The sequence below is a fragment of the Myodes glareolus genome, chromosome 2 (genome assembly GCF_982192425.1).
Source record: "Myodes glareolus chromosome 2, mMyoGla1.1, whole genome shotgun sequence".
NCBI lineage: Eukaryota > Metazoa > Chordata > Mammalia > Rodentia > Cricetidae > Myodes > Myodes glareolus.
The window spans coordinates 110,763,172-110,771,472 of NC_142027.1; the positions used below are offsets into that span (position 1 = coordinate 110,763,172).

Genomic DNA, 8,301 nt, shown 5'->3' on the forward strand with positions numbered 1-8,301 from the left:
TTGGAGAAGAAAGTCTCAACACTGGCATTTGGGGGAGATAAAGGAACTTGAAAACATGGGATGATTTTGGAAGGAATTACAAATTCACTCTGCAGCCTCAGCTGACCTTCAGTTTTCGTGTGTGTGTGTGTGTGTGTGTGTGTATGTGTAATGGTGTATATGTGCATGTATGCACATGCATGTGGAGACCAGAGGACAGACTCAAAAATCTTCCTCCGTCTCTCTCCACCTAGAGATAGGGCGCTCATTGACTGGATTAGACGGACTGGCCAGTGAGCCCCAAGGATCCAGTTGCGGCTGCCTCCCCAGGCTCTGGAGATCAATGTCAGGTCCTCATGCTTATGCAACAAGCTCTTCACCTACTGAGCCGTCTCCCTAGCTCCTAGCTCTCAGCTTTGAGTATGTGTGCACCCTCACACGTGATACGATGCACTTGTGGAGGTCAGAAGACATGTAGGTATCTGTTCTCTCCTTCTATTTTATGGGATCCATGAACTAAACTCACGTCATCTTCAGGCGGTAAGCACCTTTACCCACTGGTCCATTTTGCTGGCCAGGTGACCTTACAGCTTTTGAATCTCCTGCCTCAGCCTCCAGAATGCTGGGGTTAATGCCACGGTACCTCAGTATTCCTAGCAAAGTCCCAGGTGTGGAAGATGCTCGAGGCTTACGCTTTGACTACATCTGAGTTCTGAAATATGAATCTATTGGCGGCACCAGCTCCTGGCTCCCGGGGTCACCGACCAACTCCCCATCCACGCTCATGTCTGCCCAGTGCCTGCCCAGAGGCTCATAATGGAGGCTAACAACCACAGGAGAAGCTAATGGCAGAAGCACAGCGAGAGACTCCTCAGAAGCCCTTTCCCAGTAGGTTACAGTTACCATAGCAACATTCAGCTGTAGCCCAGGAGATCTGGGGCCAGAGAATCAGAGGATTGTTTGCCACGCTGAGGAGTGAGGGCAGTGGGGTTGCTCGGCCTCGCAGCACGTGGACTACAAACGTGAAGGGTGAGGCAGGAGCAAAGGCGTGGCTTTCAAAACCCCTCTCCCCCTCACTGCCCTGGACACCCTCCCGTTTCCCCCGTGAAGCCTCCCTTGGCTCCCAACAAACCCAGAGTTGAAACTTGGGTTGCATAACGGATCCAGGAACAGAGTGGGGGTGGGCGGGGGAACTCTATGCTTCAAGAACCACTTCTTAGGAGGTCAACTGACGCACATTAAAAACTATCCAATCCTTCTCGCTACCACCCGGGGCTGGGTTCCGAGCCCCGCTCTTCCCGCCCGCCCCCCTCCCCGGCCCAGGATCTATCCGATCTCACCCAGTCAGGTTGGTCTTGGAAATATGATCAACCATGGCAAAAGGCTCTGTTTGTTCTTGTCCCTGAGAACCGCCTCTTTGATTGTTGAACTTTGGACATGGTTCTGAGGGATTGGGTTTGTGGGGGAAGGAAGGAGGCAGGGATTGAAGGCCTGGATGTGGGAGGGACGAGGGAGGGAGGGGTATAAGCAATTTCAACACTTTAGGGAGGTCGGCCTGGTTCAAGGATTGAGCTTTGTGCTGGCCAGTCGCTGCTACCTCCTCTTCGACCGACCGTGCTCTGTTCAGGAGCGGCAGCACTGTGCTTTGGCTATTCAGCCTGCTGTTCTCACCTCACACAGCGGCATTTAAACTGAACGTGGGCAAGATGGACGTTCCTTTAAAATGTCCGTGTCTGAGATGTCTCTGTGGGTAAAGCCCTTCATAAATGTGAGGAACTGCGTTTTGATCCCCAGAACCCTCGGAAACCTGTATGTAGCTGCACATGTGGGATTCCAGCACTCCTACAGCGGAGCGGGAGGTGGGAACAGGAGCATCAAAGGGCCAGCGGGCTAGTCTGACCTAGGAAGAGAAGAATGAGAGGCCCTGCCCCAAACAAGGTGGAAAGCCATGACTGACACCCAAGGTTGTCCACACGTGTGTCTACATCCACGCATGCAATGCATGCACAGTCATCCACACCATGCACACACATCCACACATACAAGGCATACACACACATCCACATGTGAAATACATGCACACACATCCGCACATACAATGTGTGCACACACATTCACACCACACACACACATCTGCACATACAAGGCATGCACACACATCCACATGTGAAATGCATGCACACACATTCACACATGAAATGCATGCACGCACATGCTACAATCACATAATTTCCATTTCTACTTTGCATCCAGAGACTCTGGTTTAGTGGCTGGTGGGACACCCTAAGGATTGGCAGGTGTTTCCTTTCTTTCCTTTCTTTTCTTTCTTTCTTTTTTTTTTTCTTTATCCATACTGGAGGTTGAACCTAAGGTCTCACATATATCAGGCAAATGCTCTACCACTGAGTGATTTCCTCAGTCTTTTTTTATTTTTTATTTTTAGAAAGGGTCTCATTACGTCATCTAGAACGTCCTTGAACTGATAAAAGTAGCCCAGGCAGAAAGATTTCAAACTGGCAGCCATGCTTGCATGCTTGTCTGCATGTGGAAGTCAGAGCTCTTCCTTAGGTGTGGTTCTTCAGGAGCTGCCGCCCCTGTTTCGTGATATAGTGTCTCTGACTGGGGCCTGGGACTCACTGATTAAGTTCTGTTAGGCTACCTGGCCGGCAAGTCATGGGTCTGCCTGTCTCAGTCCCTACACTGAGAGGACAAATGGCACAGCCATGCCTGGCTTTAGGACATGGGTTCTGGGGATCAAACTCAGGCTGTCAAGCTTGCAAGGCAAGCACTTGCTCACTGAACCATCTCCCTCATCCAAGAGTAGCATATTTATTGATTTATTTACATATATGGGGAGGAGGGGTTCAAGACAGGGTTTCTCTACATAGCCCTGGCTGTCCTGGAACTAGCTCTGTAGACCAGGCTGGCCTCGAACTCACAGAGATCTGCCTGCCTCTACCTCCCGAGTGCTGGGATTAAAAAAATGGTGTTTTAAAGGAGACTCGATAATTCAGATGCAGGTGACCTGCTGATGGTCCTATGCGGACTTCTGGAGCTATTTTCTCCCTGCCTTTCCTTCTAGGTCCCGTTCCATTCTCTTATCTGTTGCCTGGGAACTCCAGCACTGTCTCCAGACAGTGTGTCTCCAGCTGGCCCCAGCAGGCCAGCTCAGCCAGCAGCCAGCAGGCTGCACTCTGGTCTACTGTGCCCATCACCCAGGAAGCCAGTCTCTAGGAGTTCACTGTAGAAAACAGCAGAACGAAGGAGCATCGCACAGTCAGGAATTAAGAACCACAAAGGTCTGCTTCTCCGTTTTCTTGCCTATAAAATTAGAGGCCAAGCACTCAACAATTGGCCTTCAGGGAGCTAGGCCTGCTGACCACAGGTCTGTTGTCCCATACACCTGGGAGGCTGAGCCAGGGGAATGGAGATGTTTAGGGCCTGGCCAGGCTACAGAGCAATTTCAAGGTCAGTATGGGAGACTTAGTGAGATCCTGTTTCAAAACAGACAACCAGAACAGGGCTGGGGAATGTAACATAATGGTAGAACGCTTTCCTAGCAACCCCCGATGAGGGGCAAGGGGCATAGCTCAGCAATAGAGGGTTTACATTTTGTCTGCCAATGGGGGATGGGGCGTGGTCAATGGTAGAGCACCTGCCTAGAACCCCCCAGTGAGGGGCTAAGGGTGTGGTTCAGTGGTAGAGCCACTGCCTAGAATCCCCCAGTGAGGGGCTGGGGTGTGGCTAATTGGTAGAGCACCTGCCTAGAATCCCCCAGTAAGGGGCTAGTGTGTGGCTCAGTAAAGCACTTAACTTTGCATGCCTAAAATTCAATTTTCAGTAACGTACACATCAAAAACACAAATAATGACTGATAATAATATTATCAAATAATACAAATAATACACACACATACCACATTTTTTGATATAGGGTCTCATTCCGATGATCTTACTGTCAGGGTGTTATCCAGCTTGACCCAGAACTCACATGTAACCCAGGCTGGCCTTCAACTTGTAGCAATCCTCCTATCTCACTATCTCAGCTTCCTGAAGGCTAGGATTACAGTCATGGGCCGAGATGCCATTGTGCGTGCTTGCCTGGCATGTATGAAGCTCTGGGTTTAGTTACCAGCATCCTAACACCAGGTATGATGGTGCATGCTACCACAGGAGTTCAAGATCACCCCTGACAACTTAGGTTTGTAGCCAGCCTGGACTGCACAGGACCCTGTCTCGGAGGGGTGGATGGACGGACAGACGGACGGACAGACAGACAGATGGATGGATGGATGAATGGATAAATGGATGGATGTATAGATAGAAGATAGTGGACAGAAAAAAATTAGATTTGTAATAGACACATAAACAAACAATAGACAATTGACTGATAGATAATTGACATAATAAACCATGAAATACCCCTTGTTACCTGCCACTGTTTTTGATTTTCAGAAGTCTCCTTCTTTGTGTGTGTGTGTGTGTGTGTGTGTGCTGAGAGGTTACACCCAGGGCCTCCTACATGCCAGCTAGCGTTGGCCTACAGCTCCAGTCCTTAAAAGATGTCTTCAACCTTTATTTATTGTGTGTGCAGGCGGGCGTGTGAGTGACACAACATGCTTGTAGATGTCAGAGATGCCCACCGCAGTCAATTCTCACCACCATGTGGGTTTTAAGGATCAAATGAGGTCACCAGGCTTGGATGTGAGTACCGTTACCTAGTGGACCATCTTGCTTCTACCTCCATTTGTGTGTGTGTGTGTGTGTGTGTGTGTGTGTGTGTGTGTGTGTGTTTTGAGATAAGGTTTCTCAGTGTAGTCCTGTAAACCAGGCTGGCCTTGAACTCACAGAGATCCTCCTGTCTCTGCCTTCTGAGTGCTGAGATTAAAGGTGTGTGCCATGACTGCTTGGCCCTTTTTTTCCACCGTCCTCTTCTTTTTGAGACAAAGTCTTGCTATGTAGCATAGTCTGGCCCTGAAATCCCCAGGGCGTCAGCCTCTTGAGCTGCACCCAGCTGTGTTTAGATTTCCCCTAAGACAGCCCTGCATTTCAGTGTTGGGGATCAATACTCAAATTTGGTCTCAGGGAGACTTCACCCCAGAGGCAGCACTTGGGGCCTCCAAGCAACCCTCTGCTTCCGGAATGAGGGTGGTGGTAGGGTCATTGTCTCACAAGGAAAGAAATCTAACCGGGCCCTCCCATTCAGTCCGGGGACAATTACAGGATTATTTTCATTGTTTTGGCAAGGTAGACTTAACCAAACAGGCCAAGAGAAAAAAAGATGATGTTATAGCTGAGGGAAGAGAAGCGGGCCTGGCCTCATTTCCCAATCATGTTTTTGTAAACAATTAACTCAGAAGAGAGTCCTATAAGCACCCTCCTTATGCCTGACTCCTAGTGCACACATGTTGAGCACATCCTAGGTTTGAAGATGGGGTCTCATTGACTGAGCTCCAGCTCCTTAGGGTCATGCATCAGCTAGGCAGGTGCTCTCCCACTGAGCCACACCCCAGCCCCTCACTGGGGGATTCTAGGCAGGGCTCTACCTCTGAGACACGCCCTAGCCCCTCACTGGGAATTATAGGCAGGGGTTCTACCACTGAGCCACACCCCAGCCCCGCACTGGGGGATTCTAGGCAGGGCTCTACCTCTGAGCCACACCCTAGACCCTCACTGGGAATTCTAGGCAGGGGTTCTACCACTGAGCCACACCCTAGCCCCTCACTGGGGGATTCTAGGCAGGGGCTCTCCCACTGAACCACATCACTGTCTCTGCATGTATTTTATATCCATTTACTATGAGCGTATGTGGTTCTGGGGGTATAGAACTATAGGAATAAGAGTGACTCTCCCAGGCTCAAACTCACCCTGCAGCCAGCCAGCCAGCACTCTTGTGCTCCCTCTGCCCACCATGCTCCTGGGGATTGGTTGGCAAGCCCAGACCTGCACAGGCCAGCTGTATGTCTCGCCCAAAGCCATTTCCTTCACTGACTTGGCTGCCCCCAGGAAGGAATTAGTATTTTCTGAAGTTTCTGTGACCCACAAAGCCCTGTTTAAAGTACCCAGCCCTCAGTTTGGGGGTTTGTGGTCAGAAATCAGCACAACTGTACAGAGGATTGAAGATTGGGTCAGTGGCATGAAAAAAACAGAAGATGCTGGAGATCATCAGCCAAAAGCTTAATGCAGAGGTTATCTGCATGCAAGAAAAAGATCATCCCCTAACTTTCCACTTTGCAGATGAGAAGACAGATCAGAGAGGAGGCAGCATTTGCCTGGAGTCACACAGCATCCCCAGCTACTGTTTTCCCACTCCAAATCCAGGCCTGGGTACAGGTAAGCACCTCCCTCAGTTTCTGCCCTCTTCCACTATGGCAGGAGTTGGGGGTAGGCACACACTACTGTCACCTCAGCTTAGCTCTGGTTTGCTGAACCAGGCTTTCATCAGAGGGACAAGACTGCACGCAGGAGCTCCAGCAGGCTCGGATTCTTCCGCCAACTCACACTGCCCTTTTCCCAAACTGAGGAGGTACCCACCTGAGGATCTGGGGTGTGAGCACGGCAGGCAGAGCTAAGAAGCACAGCCAGGTCCTGTCCTAATGATTGTCTCCACGTCCCAGGGCTTAAGCCCCTCCATGGCCCTTTATGAACCAGCGGGGTGTGGCGTGAGAGAGGGAAAGGGTGCGGCTGAAGACACCTGCACTGAGACACGCCCTCTCCCGGCCCTGCCAGGGGACGTGCTGAGGCTGGACTTGATACTGGAGCTGCCTCTTGGATGACCGAGGCCCTCCCTGAAAACCACAGCGGTCCCATCCTGTCAAGTTCATGGCTCCCACCGGCTCCAGAGTCGCTTAGGGATGGGTTTCACAGGGACGAGTGACCTGTCCAGCTCCCTACAGTCCTACAGCCCTTCCTCAGAGGCTCGGAACCCTGCATCAGGAGCAAGGACTCCTCCCCCCTCTTCCTTTTCCCTCCCTCCTTCATTCCCTTCTCTCTCTCTCTCTCTCTCTCTCTCTCTCTCTCTCTCTCTTCTTCCTTTCCTCCCTCCTATTTTGTTTTTTAAATCTATCTTTATCTTTTTTTTTTTTCCCTTAGATCGGGTTTTGCTATGTAGCCTTGGCTGGCCTGAAGCTCAGAAAGAGTTTCTGTTTTGTTTGTTTGTTTTTGGGACAGGGTTTCTCTGTAGCTTTGGAGCCTGTCCTGGAACTCGCTCTGTAGACCAGGCTGGTCTTGAACTCGCAGAGATCTTCCTGCCTCTGCCACCTAAGGGCTAGCTTTAAAGCTGAGCACTACACCACTCTTTAGGCTCAGTCTTTCTCTTGACTAAAGATAATTTTATTTGCAAACATCAAATTGTTCCACTGCTTCAGCGTTTTCTTCTCCCACAACCCAAAAGTTGCAGGACTGGATCACCTCTCCCTTTCTCTCTGTCTCCTCCCAGTTCAAAATGCTTGCATCTCTTGGGGGCCAGCATCCTCTTGTTCTGTGTTACGCTCAACACGCTCAGCCCTGAGCAGAGGCTTCACTGAGGTTGCCGCCTCCTTTCAGGAAATCGGTTCCCTGCACATTGGACGACTTTGCATCTCGTTACAACCCTCTCCCTCTTTTTAAGATTGTTGTTTTGGGGGGCTAGAGCGATGGCTCAGTGGTTAAGAGCACTGACTGTTCTTCCAGAGGACCCAAGTTTAATTCCCAGCACCCACATGGCAGCTCACAACTGTCTGAAGATCCAGTTGCAGGGGATCTGACACCTTCACACCAACGCACATAAAATAAAGTTAAATAAGTCACAAAAATTTTTTTTAAAAAAAAGATTGTTGTTTTGTTTTTGTTTTTTTACTATTTTTACGTGTGTGTGTGTGTGTGTGTGTGTGTGTGTGTGTGTGTGTGTAGCTCAGAAAAAGGTATTGGTTTCCCTGAAGCCAAAGTTACAGGTGGTTGTGAGCCTCCCAACAGGGGCATTGGGAACTGAACTCAAGTTCCCTGTAAGAAAAGCACATGTCATTAACAATTGAGCCATCTCTCTAGGCCCTCATCACAATTGGTCTTAGACTCGGTCACTCTGTGAGGGTGGCAATTGCCACACTTCGTATAGATTTTTTGGGTTTTAGGAACATGTGACTATCTTTGCAGTAGAGGTGTCAGCAGGATGAGGGCGTGAGACTCTGGTGTCTGCAGGATGAGGGCGCTAGAGCCAGGGGTCAGCAGGATGAGGGCGCTAGAGCCAGGGGTCTGCAGGATGAGGGCGCTAGAGCCAGGGGTCTGCAGGATGAGGGCGCTAGAGCCAGCCGTCTGCAGGATGAGGGCGGGAGAGCCAGTGGTCTGC

The 8,301-nt window shown here is 50.3% G+C and overlaps 1 long non-coding RNA gene across 1 annotated transcript; it reads left to right on the top strand.

Moving 5' to 3' along the window:
• The first annotated feature begins 2,871 nt into the window (after positions 1 to 2,871).
• On the top strand, positions 2,872 to 7,756 carry LOC125400123 (uncharacterized). Its single transcript, XR_007231883.3, has 3 exons — positions 2,872 to 3,278; positions 6,216 to 6,311; positions 6,413 to 7,756. It is a non-coding gene; the product is annotated as an uncharacterized LOC125400123 (long non-coding RNA).
• Positions 7,757 to 8,301: the final 545 nt, after the last annotated feature.